Source organism: Alosa alosa, chromosome 12, assembly GCF_017589495.1.
Source record: "Alosa alosa isolate M-15738 ecotype Scorff River chromosome 12, AALO_Geno_1.1, whole genome shotgun sequence".
Taxonomy (NCBI): Eukaryota; Metazoa; Chordata; class Actinopteri; order Clupeiformes; family Clupeidae; genus Alosa; species Alosa alosa.
The window spans coordinates 1,734,380-1,751,632 of record NC_063200.1 but is presented as its reverse complement, the minus strand read 5'-3'; positions in this window follow the sequence as shown (position 1 = coordinate 1,751,632).

Below are 17,253 nucleotides of genomic sequence, written 5' to 3'. Positions count from 1 at the left end.
TCAGAGTGCTGCGCTACGTTCACAAATCTCCCATAACGCCCTCGCTGACCTTCAGAGTGCTGCGCTACGTTCACAAACCTCCCATAACATCACCCAGCCACCCACCTACTGCATCTGGACTCAACTCTCCCACAGTCCTCCATCGCAACACACACATCATACACTCGTGAATCCTAATGACAGGTTAGCCCAGCTAATACAGGTTAGCCCAGCTATGGCAGGTTAGCCCAGCTATGACAGGTTAGCCCAGCTAATACGAGTGTCATGGTGCTGTTGTGTGTCATACAGGCAGCATACTATTTCACATAAGATATTATGGCATCGGATATTATGACAGTTGACATAACAAGTACCAGAAGTCATACACTGCGTGCCGTTATGATGACCGAAGGGACACATCTACTGGAGTCGCGGTCACAATTGCAGGTTTCCACTTGCTGCTTTTATCAGTGTTGTTTGAACAGCACACAAATGTACGCGGACAGTCTTTAGCTGCCTCAGTATTTTAGAGTACGCAAATGCATATCAGGTAAGTCTCTGTGTCTGTATGTTAGAGTATGTAAATGCATATCAGGTAAGTCTCTGTGTTGTAGTATGGCAATAGGTAAGTAATTGTCAGTATGGAATAGGATATGTCGGACGTCTAATCGCTATAGGCTACCATTTGATGGTACCAAGGGTATCATTGGGTGGTCCCTCATAGGCCACACAATCATTATTCAATTCCTACATTAATTTAAGTTCATTGTTAATTCCAGAAGTAATAAATATGGTTGAAGTCTATAAAGTTTATTAAATCACAATAAAGAGAGAACAAAAATGTCAGAATGTAGTCAGTGCCTAATCACCATAAAAAGTAAGAAATATGAAATCTAACAGCCAGACTACATATGATGAAAAAAAACTGTATGGCGATTTATTTACCATGCATTAAGTGTGTAGGAGTCCAGTCTGAGTGCTATAGCCTACCTCCACCTTTAAGTTAATTGACCTAATACTGTACTCGTCTGTGCCAGTAGCATTTCGAAAAGGGGAAAGGTTGCTGGTTCAATCCTCGACCAGTAGGCACGGCTGAAGTGCCCTTGAGCAAGGCACCTAACCCCTCACTGCTCCCTGAGCCCTGCTGTAGCAAGGCAGCTCACTTCTCCGGGTTAGTGTGTGCTTCACCTCACTGTGTGTTCACTGTGCCTTGTGTGTTCACTAATTCACAGATGGGATAAATGCAGAGGCCAAATTCCTTGTGGCCTAGAAACCTGATTTACATTTACAGATGGTATCCAGAGTAAACTTGCCCAGTTATTACTCTAAGGACTGTATTATATGTGGGATGTGAAGCCATGTGGCATCATCCACAATTAGTTGTGATGACTTCATACCCAAGATTGTATTTTATTGGTTAACGAATTATGAGAAATTAAACTTTATTTCAGGTTACATCGCAAATGTGGTTTCCCGTGGTTGGTTAATAGTGTATTATTAGGCTATAGCCTAACATTAACTAGCTGACTAGCAAAGGGAGCTTGTCACTAGCTTCCAGTGGCTTAAATGCCAGAGAATGCATGAAATAACAACCAGTTATCTATCTGATTTTAGATCCTGAATTTTACTTGTAACATAATAACCTAATAATGTCAATCCTGTGCCTTGTTAACTCAGTGACATGAATCTACCGCACATCAAATTAACCTCAAAAACGTGAAGTTTTGTATTGTTTCTGGGGCTCACTCACTTTGGGCTTGTAGTCGGGAGCGTACTTATGTTCCCTACTTTGTATGGGACCGGGGAACATAGGACCCTTTTTTAAAACCCTAACCCTAACCCCGAGCGGGGAACATAGGACCTGGGGAACATAGGGGTGACCCCTCAGTGACCAATAGTCTTGCGGCAGGAAGCATCAAAGATAGTCACACCGCATGTCATGTAAATGAGTTTGGATAATGAATGGTTATTTAAAATGGATATACACTGATTCCTGAAGCGTCAAGACAGCATCCCTCCTACTGATTATACCATAAAACGGCCTCGACTACAAGGGGTCATCCTATGTTCCCCGGGTCCTATGTTTCCCGCTCGGTGTTATGGTTATGGTTAGGGTTTTAAAAAAGGGTCCTATGTTCCCCGGCTTACTATTTACTATGCACGGCACATTGGTTAGTGAAAGCTAGTGGTTAAATGTGTTGTATAAATAACATTTACTTACTTACTTATTAACTTACGACTAAAGCCCACCATGCTGGATCAGTCTCTACAGCCGAGGTCCCAGCCAGGCAGGGGAATTAGAAACCGCCGTGAGGATGAAGGTATTTTCCCCTTTGAAGCTCCCTGTGTTTAGACCAAAGCCTCATCCCCAGTGCCAGCCAGGAGAAGTCTTTTGCGAGCGATAATTGAATTTTTGGGGGCCCGCTGTGGGACATGTTCTTTGGGGGGTGTCCCTGTGGAAGCACATATGCTGTGGGGCTTTGACAGTGGTCACGGTGTTAATCAGCTTCCCCTCTCAACCCCTGGGGGGCTCGTGTGTGGCAGGGCTCTGGGAGAGAGAGGGACCAGGTGTGTCACATCCACAGAGCTCCGCTCCAAATGGGCCCTGAACCTGGCTAATTAGTATCGCCACCCCTATGCAAACACACATACACACACACACCTACACACACACACACACAGACACATGCATGCATGCACACACGCATACACCCACACCCACACATGCACACACACGCACACACACAGACACATGCATGCATGCACACACACATGCACACACATACACACACACACACACACTCCCCACTTCCATCATTGCTTAAGTGAATCATGCTCCCACACACACTCCCCACTGGTGGAGCGTTCAGAGGGAAGTGAGCGCAGAGGAGCCAGGTGGATTAAAGCGCTCTAATTGTTTTTAAGCCCCATCAGCTAAACTCAGTACGTTTCACCGCATGGATCTCACCGAATCTAATAGAATGGAATTCAAATTAAATTTGTTGCTAATATTTCAATTTTTCTAGAAGCACAGCACATGTGTGTTCAATAGATGCCATTTTACCCTGCTAACCAATTTCATTATTATTATTTCTGGTAACAAAGTCTTCCCTGCTGAAAAAAACAGCCTGACCAGCTAAAGGTGGTTTGCTGGTTGACCGGCTTTTTTGACCACCCTATGATGGTTGACCTGCTAGACCAGCAAAACTCTTGCGAAAACATACCTTCAGCTGTTTTTCCCAGCTTATGATGGTAATTCAGCTGGTTTTGCTTGTCGTACCACCTCAAGCTGGTCATTTTAGCTGGTGTTGCTGGTCTATAGTGCTGGTGTAAGTGGCCATGCCAGCTTATGTTGGTCATTCTAGCAAACCCGCATGACCAGCTTGACAGGCTGGTCACCAGTATGACCATCTTGCACAAGCTGTATCCCACAAGACACACCAGTCAACCAGCTACACCAGCAAAGACCAGCAAGAGCTGGAAGAAAACCAGCAAAGACCAGCTAAAACCAGTTGTTTTTTTCAGCAGTGTTTGAATGATTGTTTGGTTGGATGATCGTTTTGTTGGATGGTCTTTTGGTTAGATGATCTTTTGGTTAGATGATCGTTTTGTTAGATGATCTTTTGGTTAGAAGATCTCTTGATGATTGTGTTTTTTGAAGTGAAGTATGACAGAAGACAGAGATGGAGTGGGATGTGGAAATTACTGCAGAGATGGAGTGGGATGGACAAATGACCGCCGGTCGGACTCTTGGACCCACATATCTCTGGGTCTTCTATCTTTCCTGCTAAGTCATATTTACATGACATGTACTGTATTGTATATGCATCCACAGTAATCAAGTGAAAGCTCTATGACTCCGAAGCCCAATAACCGTAATATTCACTCAAAACATTAGATTACATAAGACATTACGACTGATTACGACATTACCACTGATTACATAAGACATTACGACAGTCCATCTGATGATGTGAAACATTTAGCTCTTAATCACTTGGCCCTTAAGAGCCGGACAAATCCCCATTTGTCCAAAAATACTGAGAATAACACATGTGTTTTTTATACTTAAGTCAGACAATGTTTTATGCAGGAAAAAATAAAAACATTGATCTTTTTTTTTTTTTTGGTCAAGTCTCTGCTAAGATTTGGGAGCTTTAGCGAAGTTCTATAAGGAAGACTCGTGGTCACATATTCTGTTCATAACTTGCATCACAGCTTAGAAGGTCTTCTAGGAAGTTAACTCAACATGTCATCCATTCATTCATTTCCGAGTCAATTACAGTCGATTTAGTCTCATGGCTTACGCCTCCCATTCCCCAGCCTACAATAGGAAACAAAGCTTCTTAAAAAACTTGTGTCTACTGTAACTCCCCTCCTTGCTACTTTCAGTAAGCTGACCTTGACATCTCAACCACCACCCCACCGCCATCAGTTGGTCCCTGTCTCAAGTTACGCCGGGGGGGGGGGTCTATCGGCAGGATCCGACATCCCCAAACTGCTTACAAGTCTACAGACGGGAGGCTACGCCGAAGACTGTTTAAACATTCAGCTGTCTTATGTAGCCTATATTGCCTCTGATATCCTAGAGGATTAAATCCCCTTTCGCTATATTTTGTCTCCCGAGTCTTTCTGGTTAAGAAGGCGGAGCTTGGGAGGATGTTCTGGGGCAGTAGGCATCACTGCCCCACACATGTAATTCAGTAAGGCTGCAGCCACCTGTTATATTCAGTCACATGTGTCTTTACAGGTTTTGTAACAATCACTTGGTTATCGTTTCACTTTTAACACCCTGCACATTCCTGCAAAATCCAATTACACATTTAATTTCTGCCTTATTACAAAAGTAACAGGTAATCCCATGGTCATATATACTTACAGTACATTTTACATTAGCCATACAATGTAAGGGTACAGCAGTGTGCAGGATTATGGTTGCTAAGGGCTAGGGTGACCACCTGCTAATAAGCCCAAGGGGGGACAAGGGGTATGTTTCTGAGGGACAATGTGGGACACTGCCTGGCGCGGCGTTGCCCCCACCTTATGGGCAGACTCACTGGTTTACCCATTTCTAGCACATACCACCTTACATGGCTGTTTACTTATTTATTGCTACTTTTGCACTGAACAAGGAATGCAGTTTATTTGTCATTGTCACAGGTACAACGAAATTAAGACACTCTATATTCTATTCTATGGTATATTAATAATGCCCTATTCCCCTAAACATGTGTAGCCTAATTGCTGATGTAGGCTAGCCTATGCTCATGAATAGGCCATGTGTATTTTGTTCTAAATAAAGATTCATAATACTTTGAACATTCAATGAATTGACAGATTTATTTTGTTGCATATGTGCTTTGGGAATATTTCAGCCACCACTTGGTCTAACGTAGGCTATGCAGTGGATAGCTAACGTTAACGTTAGTGAAGGTAACGGTAACATTAACACTCTTTCAAATATGGCTAATGAAATATCTGATAACAGATCATTCCACAGCAATGAAATGTATGCTTTGTGAGGTAATGATAGGTAGATGTTTGGTAGCCTATTTGTACTGCTAGGTCCATATTATCAACTTATACTTTGTTAAATGTAACATTCCCACCATTTAAATGAGAAAACCATGTTAACAAATTACCTATGACAGACCTTACACCTAGGGAGAGGGGGTGTAAGTTAGTGTGTAATTTAAGTCATAACTTAGTGTTATTGTAACAGGGTGGTACCTAGGAAGGGCCAAGGGGCCAATCACAGTAGCCTGACTACGCCACCCTGAGGCCTAGTGCATCAGGGAATCTTTAAGAGATTGTACTGCTTTGAGGTTCGTAACTACACAGTGGACATGAATTACAGGAAAACAATATTTATTAAGACAAAGGTAGGGAAGTGGAGATCTGAGGGTGGCAACTATGGAAATTCAGACCAATACCATGCAAGCATAAAGAAAGGTTCACCTATTACACAGCAAAGGTACACAGTAAAGCTACAAGGAATACACCAAAAACATCACACGTGCTTAAACTAGACCCCCCTCAGAGCCACCTCCCTACTAAATAAAGATGAAAGTTACAAACAGAAGGACAAGACAGGCAACACAAAAACCAAACATAAAATAACCAAAGCAAAACCAAGACAAGACAAGACAGCAGCACGACCCATGTTCCCCATCAGCATGACTGTGCTGCCTAAAAGAACAGAACACAGAAGATTGAACAAAGAACACACCACAATATACATAACATAAAACCACAAATGTCTCACGGGGAGACAGCATACCCTGACGGTAGCACAGACAGGGGGCTACACCAGTGGAGTCTACATTGCTACTGGCTGCTGCCCCTCTTAAGTAGCACTCCACTGGTGCCAGATTGCTCAAATGCCTATGCCCCCCCCTTCATTAGGCACTTCCAGGTGCTATGGGGGAAAGGCAGGAGAAGGTCTACCTGCTACATTATGTTGAAACTATTTAGTGTGGTGCAACCCGATAAATTTTAGTAGCTCGTAAACTTCAACGTAGTGCCAGTTTACGTTAGAACTAAGCTAAGATAAGAACTGGTGCAACCGGCTGCAGGATATAGAGCGACCAACTTTTTTTTAAGCAAGCATTGGTTAATGCGTGACACAGTCTCAATTTGCGGGACGCATGAATTGGGCTTCAAACACTGTGCACGCACGCGCTACGCGGGACGGGTGGTCACCCTGCTAAGGGCATTTATCATTTGCACCTGATTATGGTTGCTAAGGGCATTTATCATTTGCACCTGATTATGGTTGCGGATTATGGAGAGAGAGGACAAAGGCATGTTAATGTGTGTGTGTGTGTGTGTTAGTGACACCCTCTCCTTCATCCTAGTGCATCTTCTCCAGGTGTAACGTCTCTGATTGGATAGTGCGAGATTGGGTGTTTGAAACAGATGGCCTGAGAGGAGCGTTTTCTTAGCACCTTGAGCTAGCCTGACTTAGCACCTTGAGCTAGCCTGAGAGGAGCGTTTTCTTAGCACCTTGAGCTAGCCTGAGAGGAGCGTTTTCTTAGCACCTTGAGCTAGCGTTTTCTTAGCACCTTGAGCTAGCCTGAGAGGAGCGTTTTCTTAGTACCTTGAGCTAGTCCTTCTCCACACACAGTGCCTGGGGGACTGGGGGACTGGGATGATTTTGGCTAATTGACACCCCTGTTTGCACCTGAGTGTATTGGACAAACAACAAAACAAACAACCAAAAAAACAAGATGGCAAGACAAGTAACCTTTAGAGCTGCAGAAGACTGACGAAGAGGCGGATTTGCAGAACCAAGGTTGCCACTGCGGTTCTCCACCATATGCCTCATGAGAACATAGTCACCAGAGGGAGCCTCCTTGTACGAGAGGATCTGAAGCTTGGCTCAGTTGCCACGGAAACCTCTCCACATTCTAAGAGCACTAACCCCTAGTGTTCTGCCATGCTGCTGCATTGAGTGTAGAGTTAGTCCATTCTGCCCTGTTACCATGCCGCCAACCACACACACACACACACACACAGAGACAGACCTGACCATGACTTTGCTCCTCTCAAACATAGCTGTGAATTCAGCCTGAGATGAATAACATCCATTCTGACCGTCTCTAGAAAATATACGGCAGTCTTTGCTTATTGGCTGAGGCTCCTGAAGGGAGATAATGATGGAATAGTGTTAAACTTTAAAAAGAGTGTAATACTGTTCAGTACTATTCAGTAGCGCAAATTAAAACAGGGCAAGAGATTGGCACACACACATACACACCCACACACACATACACACACACACACACACACATACACACACGCACACCCACATCCACACACATACACACACATACACACACACACACACACCCCACACATACACACACACACACACATACACACACACCACACACACACACACACATACACACACACACACACACACACACCAACACACACATACACACACACACCAACACACACACACACACCAACACCCACATACGGTACACACAGCTTTTTTCATTGCCCTCTGCTACTCGTCATGTGCATGTTTGTGTGCATGTGCCATTTAACATAGGGGCATGGCTTCATGTGTGTGTGTGTGTATGTGTGTGTGTATGTGTGTGCATCAACATACGGGCATGCCTTCATGTGTGTGTGTGAACACAACACCAGCATCACACACCACCACCATCACACACCACCACCATCACAAACCAACATCACAAACCAACAACATCACACACCAACATCACAAACCAACACCATCACACACCAACATCACAAACCAACACCATCACATACCACCACCACCATCACACACACCACCACCATCACAAACCAACATCACAAACCAACACCATCACATACCAACATCACAAACCAACACCATCACATACCACCATCACACACCAACACCATCACATACCACCATCACACACCAACACCATCACATACCAACATCATCACACACCATCACACACCAACACCACACACCACCATCATCACAAACTACCACCATCACACACCAACACCATCACAAACCACCACCCTCACAACCAGATATACAACCAGATATACTTATTTCCATTGTGTGTGTGTGTGTGTGTGCGTGGGCGCGTATGTGTGTGTGGGTGTGTGTGTGCGTGTGTGTGTATGTAGAATGTTCAATTTCTATGTCTCTCATATCTCTGAATAACTCTTGCATGTTTACCTACACACTTTATTTCTTTATTTAGTGTTTATACTGTGTGTGTGTGTGTGTGTTTGTGTGGGAGAGAGAGGTTAATGCTACAGGTGCCACAGTGAAACTGCCTGATGTAGATGCCTATACTTACAGCCAACACAGAGTGCCCTCCTCTTATAGATTTTATCTGGATGCTCACACACTACATTACTCTTCAGTGGGTGGGGGGGTAGAGTGTGTGTGTGTGTGTGTGAGTGAGAGTGTATTTGAATGTGTGTGTGTGTGTGTGTGTGCTGGGGGTGGGAGAGTACTTTTCTGTGTCAAAAACTGTATTTAGAAGGTACATGTGAACTAATGTCCTGTCAGACGCGACTATGACATCATCTTCACGGGCCCCAATTAGTCTTGCAGCGAAGTCGTTTATCTTCAGAGAGGGCAAAGAGCTGGACGCGTCCATGCAGATGATGCCGTGCGGGTCACACACACACACACACACACACACACACACACAGGCAGTCATGCGGGTCACTTTGATGAGCTCGCCGGCAGTTTGCCTCATGATGGATAGATATGGACATTAATATGGGATCAGTGCTGCTGCAGGAAGATAGATGTCTCATCCGGGGCGATGAACTCAACTATCCTCCACCTGTGAAAACGGTTATGAGCCCTCGGAACGCGACAAAGACAGTTCCATAGGTAGAGATGGAAAAGTGTGTGTGTGTGTGGGTGTGTGTGAGACAGAGTGTGTGTATGTGTTTGTCTGGGTGTGATGAAGATGTCCATCTGTTGGCAGCGATTCATCATGTCCGGACTGCACAGCACTGAGTGGCTTTTGCTTTGCGAGGTTCTGTCTGACTGCAGTCACTGTGAGATTGGCCGTCATACTGTCCCGCATTGGGCAAACAGTCACAGGTGAGCTGAGTGACTGCCCACTGCATCATTACCATGATAACACACACTGGAGCATAATTATGGCAATATCAGTGACCTCACAACAACATAAGCTAAATAAAAATACACCTATACTACAAACAAAACAACAACATAAGCTAAATAAAAATACACCTATACAGTACTACAAACAAAACAACAACATAAGCTAAATAAAAAATACACCTATACAGTACTACAAACAAAACAACAACATAAGCTAAATAAAAAATACACCTATACTACAAACAAAACAACAACATAAGCTAAAGAAAAAATACACCTATACTACAAACAAAACAACAACATAAGCTAAATAAAAATACACCTATACTACAAACAAAACAACAACATAAGCTAAATAAAAATACACCTATACTACAAACAAAACACATCTAGCTCCCATGTTAGCAGCATTTGTTGTTGTTGATATTGATATTTGAATAGCAGTCTGTTAGTAGCAGTAGTTAATAGTGCTACTTTTGATTGATGCTGATGAAGATAGGTGATAATGGCCCAGCCGCTGGAGTGATGGTGTGTGTGTGTGTGTGTGTGGCCTTAGTAATCTCAGTAATATCACTGGTGCTGTGTGTGTGTGTGTGGGGGCTTAGTAATCTCAGTAATATCACTGGTGTGTGTGTATGTGTGTGTGCAGCACTGTTTACAAATCTGATTTATTAGTCACGCTGTCCGAGGGTCTAAGCTGTACTGATTATATAAACATCAGATGTTTATCTGACGTTTAAGATAAAATGCATTAATTCTCATATGATTCATTAATTCTCAAGTTTGTTTGTGCAGACGAAAACAAATAAAATGTCTCAGTGTCCTTCCAAGAGTCCTTATGGAACTTGTGAAAGTCAGGAGAGTGAAGTTTCTCTCCCATGAAAAAGCAAATAGCATCAGTAAACAAGGAATGTGCATTAGTCTAAATTTCTTACATCCCATTCAGTCCACACTCTGGGCCCAAACTAATTGTCTCCACTGAGCATTGTGGCCTGGCAGTGCTTAGTATTAATGAGGACGCCCACATTCTGCGAAAACAATTCAACGTCCGTGAGAATGAATACAAAGAAGAGATGCAACAGTTTGCAGAGCTCCTTCCCCCGTACATTGCCTTGAAATGGTCGGCGTTTAAAGTAATCCACTAGAGCATATGAAAGGATCTCAGGAAGTAGGAGTGAAGATTCATCTGTAGGCCGCTGTGCGGTAACACCTGGAGGGTTGTTTCATTACAGTCTTCTCCCCAGAGCTATCGGAATCACTTCGGATTGTCACCTTCCTAACTGTAAGACACCCCATACAAGGACACGGAGCCGATGCTACATACATTACAGTAATGTAATAGTCTTCAGTGATGTGTGGTGAGGTCTTTGATGCCTGGGTGGGCAGTGAACATTCCCAAATCCAAACTAGATGCACTTCAGACAGTCACACACAGCAGCAGTCATACATTATGACTGAGCCATCTAAACTAAGGAGTTATGTTGTCTTATGTTGTTTAAGTTGTCTTGGATACAGCCATACAGCACTCGAGCATTGACTTGTGTTGTATTTAATACAGCGCCTCAGGTGGACCAACATGGTATTACAAGAGAGCTGAGCCAATACTTGCTGGTTTGCATGCCAACAACACAAAGCATAGATGCTTTTGACATGATCTCAAAACGGTACTTTCTTATAAGTATGTACTCTTTTGATCCCGTGAGGGAAATTTGGTCTCTGCATTTATCCCAATCCGTGAACTCAGCACACAGTGAACACACAGTGAGGTGAAGCACACACTAATCCCGGCGCAGTGAGCTGCCTGCAACAACAGCAGCGCTCGGGGAGCAGTGAGGGGTTAGGTCGGGGTTCGAACCGGCAACCCTCTGGTTACAAGTCCGAAGTGCTAACCAGTAGGCCACGGCTGCTCTTCACATTTCTTGATATTTCTAGGGTGGAATCAAAAGAATCGCATTATAGCGTAAGTCTTATACTAATGCCTGGTCCCTCAATAAGGGGTCTTTACATCCCTGGTCCCCCAATAAAGTGTCTTTACAGTGCTGGTCCCCCGATAAAGTGTCTTTACAGCGCTGGTCCCCCGATGAAGTGTCTTTACAGCTGGTCCCTCAATAAGGGGTTTTGCATAAACAAACAAGGAATTTGACTCGGTTAATCTTTGCTCTCAAAGTACTCACTCAACACTCACTTAACATGAGAATAAAAGAAAAGAATAAAAACAGAAAGGTCAGTAAGAGATATAAAAATACTCTAATAGAAGTATAAAAAACAGTAACATTATAAAAGTACTGTAGTATGAATAAGTGTATGTGCGGGATGAATATTATGAAGAGCAGTAGAGTATGGATATGTATAAATATAATTACAGTATGTGCAGTATGTAAATGATGAGATGTACGCCCCCTGTCAAGGTTGCCATGGTCGTCTAAACAGTGCAGAGTAAATGACATGAAATAAAACATGAAAAAAAATGGTCAATTTTGCTAGTTCCTTAGCCAGTGCTCGCTGCAGCAAAACCACCAAGCCTGACGCTAACAAAGCATTCTCTTGTCTCAGAGCCATGGCAATCTGGAGAGGATAATAACACTTATGCACAGTGTGTCTGCATCAAATTACTGACCAATGCTCCTTCACTTCCTCTCTCTCTCTTTATTTTTCTGTCTCTCACACACACACACGCACACACACATAATCTCCCTCCCTCATGCCTACCCTGTCTCTTGTTTTTGTTTCTGTTTTTCCAAATATGTACTCTGTCTCTCTCTGTCTCTCTCTCTCTGTGTCTCTCTCTATCTTTCTCTCTCTCTCTCTCTGTCTCTCCCTCTCTCTTGCTTTCTCTCTCTCTCTCTTTCTGTCTCTCTCTCTCTCTGTCTCTGTCTCTCTCTTTCTGTCTCTCTCTCTCTTTCTGTCTCTCTCTCTCTCTATGTCTCTCCCTCTCTCTCTCTCTCTCTCTCTGGTCGGTAACATCTGGTCGTGTTCCTTGACAAGTGTCAATCACGTGTCACTCCTGCCGTCTCCATAAGAGCAGTGGTTGTGTGTGTGTGTGTGTGTGTGTGTGATTGTGTGTGTGTGTGTGATTGTGTGTGTGTGTGTGTGTGTGTGTGTGTGTGTGTTTGGATAAGAGAGGAGACGGGTGGGGAGTAGGGACATAAGGCGTGTCCTTTCATTTGCACAGCACTTAATCTTCATCATGTAATTCACTTAGAACCAGCCGCAATGAAAATCACTGTCTCAGCATCTTAGCCCTTCTCCAAAACGTGTCCAAACTAAGTTTTTAAGTGACATGATTTATTGTAGTTTTTAATAGCAGTTTTGTCGCTCTGACAGTCCGCCACACACAGATGTGGTCGGTTATTTATAAAATTCATCTTCATTAGGTTCCCTGATGCAATTCGCCCACAGATTAGGTCTTTTACTTTTTTAGCAATTACAACCTTGAAGTCCAGCATATAAAATTGTATATTGGTGACTGTAAATCACTATCAATATTTCCCAAAAGCCAAATAGAAATACACAGGTGATCTGAGAACTTGTGAGGTATGTGAGTAAGTTATTGCATTGCCCTGTCATGCATGCAGTCATTTAGCACATCTTTATCAATTAGGTATGTCATTATTATCAAGTTGCTTTGATATGTCCTTGGGGACTGAGGAAGTGTCTGCTGGTTTGTCAGTCTACAACTGCTACTGCTAGAAGAGCAGTGTCAACAGCCACCACCCACTACACCCAAACAAATGATATGGCCTCAGGGCGGCAAGGTGCTCTGGTTTTCAATTTACTCCTTTCGCTTTCTTTCTTTAACTCCTCGTGTGTTTACATTGAGACCAGACACATTGCAAAGTTTAAAAACACACTTACATCAGCCCAAAGTGCCCAAACTAGTACCTTCCCCACTCAGTTATCCAAGTGGTCCAACACTTGTTTCTTCATGTGTGTGGGGGGGCCAGCTCTCTGTGGCACAATTAAGTGAGACAATCCATCAGGGAAAAAATACAGCACACACACACACACACACAAAAAACACACACCACACAAACAAAAACACACACACCACACACACACCACGCCACACACAGACACACACACACACATTAGATGCATTGTCTCACATGTCTCCATTAGACTGCATTATACTTACCGATAGCATTCATGGCCTTTACGCTAGTATGTGTTTGTTTCAAAACCGTCACAAGGTGTCTTTCAAGTATTGCATCACAATGTGGAGAGGGAACACGCAGGAAGTGCTCTGAGCTAGATTAGAAAGAGACCATACTCCAGGACGTGCTCTGAGCTAGATTAGAAAGAGACCATACTCCAGGACGTGCTCTGAGCTAGATTAGAAAGAGACCATACTCCAGGACGTGCTCTGAGCTAGATTAGAAAGAGGCTGCACTCCAGGAAGTGCTATGAGCTACAGTAGATTAGAAAGAGAACACACTCCAGGAAGTGCCATGAGATAGTTTATATTATATTCTAGAGGCCACACTCCAGGAAGTGCTATGAGATAGTTTACATTATATACCAAAGAGGCCACTGCTCAGTGAGGTTATCAAAGACAATTACTTGCCAAAGATGACTGACCAGGCTAATGAAACCAGCCTAGAGACAGTTACTCTGTGGGGTAATTGATTTCACATCATCTTCAATTTCAGTGTGAGCATGTGCAGTTGTGTCCGCTGTGCTGCGTGTGATCCTGGGCTGTTTGATCCTGGAACAGCGTGGCTGTCATGTCTTATGTGGCTAATCCAGCCTCTTCATTAGCTCCCCTCCTGATTCAGACATCATTAGACTGTGGCTGTGCGTCGCATATGCACATGTGACCTTCTTGAGATGAAAAGAAAAAAAATATTTTCTGTTATCCATGCACACACACACACACACACACACACACACACACACACACACACACACACACACACACAAATATGGTTATCCTCCCCTTGTCTTGATATGGAGAGATATGCCAAAAGCAGATTATGTGTTACTCATTTTTATTGGCATTTTGTAGTAACATTTTGTAATTGTGGGACTGCATAGATGTGATGAATAAATAACACACATGCTCTTGACTGTATATAATATACTATATATAATATGGCCAACTGCTCTTGACTGTATGTAATATACTATATATAATATGGCCAACTGTGGCTTTTTTCAAATGGAAAATACCAGCCATAAGACATGTTAAAAATAAAATGAAATAAGAGCAAGTTGCTGGAGGGTGATAAGAGTGTGCCGGTAATTAGGGGGCTTGTAATTGCATCTTGTGTCCATTTAATTAGCTTGAACGCTCTGATTTCCAGCAAAAGGCCACCGTGTGGGAGGACAGAGTGAGGCCTTGCAAATGAGCGCTCGGGCTCGGCAGGGTGGACGGGGGGCTTTACGCTGAGCTAAAGTGGACGAGGGAAACAGCGACGAGCTAAAGTGGACGAGGGAAACAGCGACGAGCTAAAGTGGACGAGGGAAACGGCGACGGCGGTAGTGGTGGTAGGTGGGGGCAAATGAAAGCTGGTGGTGGTAGGTGGGGGCAAATGAAAGCTGGTGGTGGTAGGTGGGGGCAGATGAAAGCTGGTGGTGGTAGGTGGGGGCAAATGAAAGCTGGTGGTGGTAGGTGGGGGCAGATGAAAGCTGGTGGTGGTAGGTGGGGGCAAATGAAAGCTGGTGGGGGTGGGTGGGGGCAGATGAAAGCTGGTGGTGGTAGGTGGGGCAGATGAAAGCTGGTGGGGGTGGGTGGGGGCAGATGAAAGCTGGTGCGGGTTTAATTGCTCTCCGCAGTGCCCGCGGTGGGCTGGCTGGCTGACTGGACCCCTTCACCTGTCCCTAGGCACTCCCCCTCACACACACACACACACACACACACACACACACACACACACACACACACATACACCACTAAGCTGCTGCTGTACACCGTATGAAAGCACATAGGTAGGTGGGCCCGGGGTTTCCAATTAATCTCCTCAGTCTACCCTCAAGGCAGAGATTTGAGCACAAATCTTAACAAGCTAGGGGAGGGTGGAGCGCTGCTGCTGAAGAGGAGAGGAAGGGAGGCAGGGTGGAGGGGTGGAGGGAGGGATGGGTGGAGGGGTGGAGGGAGGGATGGGTGGTGTTCATTTTACACGGGTCCAGTTAGCTCAGGGGTGGGGCTATATGGACAGGAGAAGGTGATCATTTGCTTCTATGTCTTGTTGCTCCTCATACTAGCAGTGCACTCATCAATAACAAATACCAGCAAATAGAACTGTGGTCCATGCTTGTTTATTTAATAATATATTTTTTGCAGAGGTTTAACTATGTGATTTACAGGAGGTGGGTATTTGACTGTCCAGGCAAAGATGAAGTCGTGGACTTGATCTCATCTACTACGACCACACTGGACTTGATCTCATCACTGCCGCTCTTCATGCCCCCATAGCTACAGTGTGCACGTGGGCTTAGTGCGATGCTAATGAGGGGGGCATCACGGAGACAGTGGCACCAGCCTCAAAGCCACAGCAGAGAGGACGCCCCTGTAGTCCATGATTTATGCATCCGCAAACACACCACGGAGTCTTTCTACGCTTTCATGTTTTATTCAGCATAAATTGTTCTCTTCTGCGCGTCTTTTGGACTTCTGCCTTTGTTGTGAGACTAGAAAGACAGCCAGCGGTGAGATCTGAGCACCAGTAGCCGTACACAACGCATTAAGTCTTTGAGCCATCACTACACCTGACCTGGGATGGGACGTGGGGTCAGCTTTGATGTGTAGGGTTTCTAGAGCCTCTGGAAGGTTCCATGAAGCCAAAGGTAGACAGGAGTTCCAGTTCTAGTTTAGAGACTGACTGCATGTACTTTGTTCTGTATTAGTTGCGCTGGAGGATTGAAACATAGTGGCTACTATTGGTGCACAGTTCCAAACACCACATGCAGCAAGGCTGCTGTAGCTCTTAATAGAATTAATTGCCATAATGTCACTCTCACATATACTGACTTTAAATATCAATGCATGTCTCTGTAAACAACGTAATGAAAATTATTTAAAAGTGCCACCCTTATTTATGGTCTGTTCTCTGTGTGTGTGTGTGTGTGTGTGTGTGTGTGTGTGTGTGCTCACATAACTAAAAATACTGGTCCGATTAACTTCAAATTCTCAGACAAGATAGATAGTCCTAATATTGTGACCCTCCCACATGTTTATTGTGAGTTCTGTTTCTCTCTCTGAAATAGGTTTGTGTGTCTGCTGTCACCAGATGGATCTTGTTATCTCCTTCAGTTCGCTGTGAGTACATTCATTTGAATGTTTCTGCTAAATCTGTGACTGTTATTTGAGGTTTTGCTCAAACCAGTTGACGCAGTAAAGGCATAGATATTCCATATAGACATGGAATGATCTCTCCTAAATAAAGTACGTCTTTAGGACGAATTGCTGCTGCATCTCTCCTACATAAAGCATTTCACCACGTTACATGTGAAATAGAAGTAACGTATGTTTCAAACCTAACACATAACACACCCACTAAAAGAGATTGCTTCCATGTGGTCGAGTGCCTGGTGCCATAGGCCTATCTGATCTGATGTTGGAGTGAGCTCATCACGGCACAATCACAAACGGTTGGCTGTGGCAGCTCACATCTCTGGGGCTTTGGTCTGAGTTATATGACCTCATCAGTCCCCTCTCCTGTCCA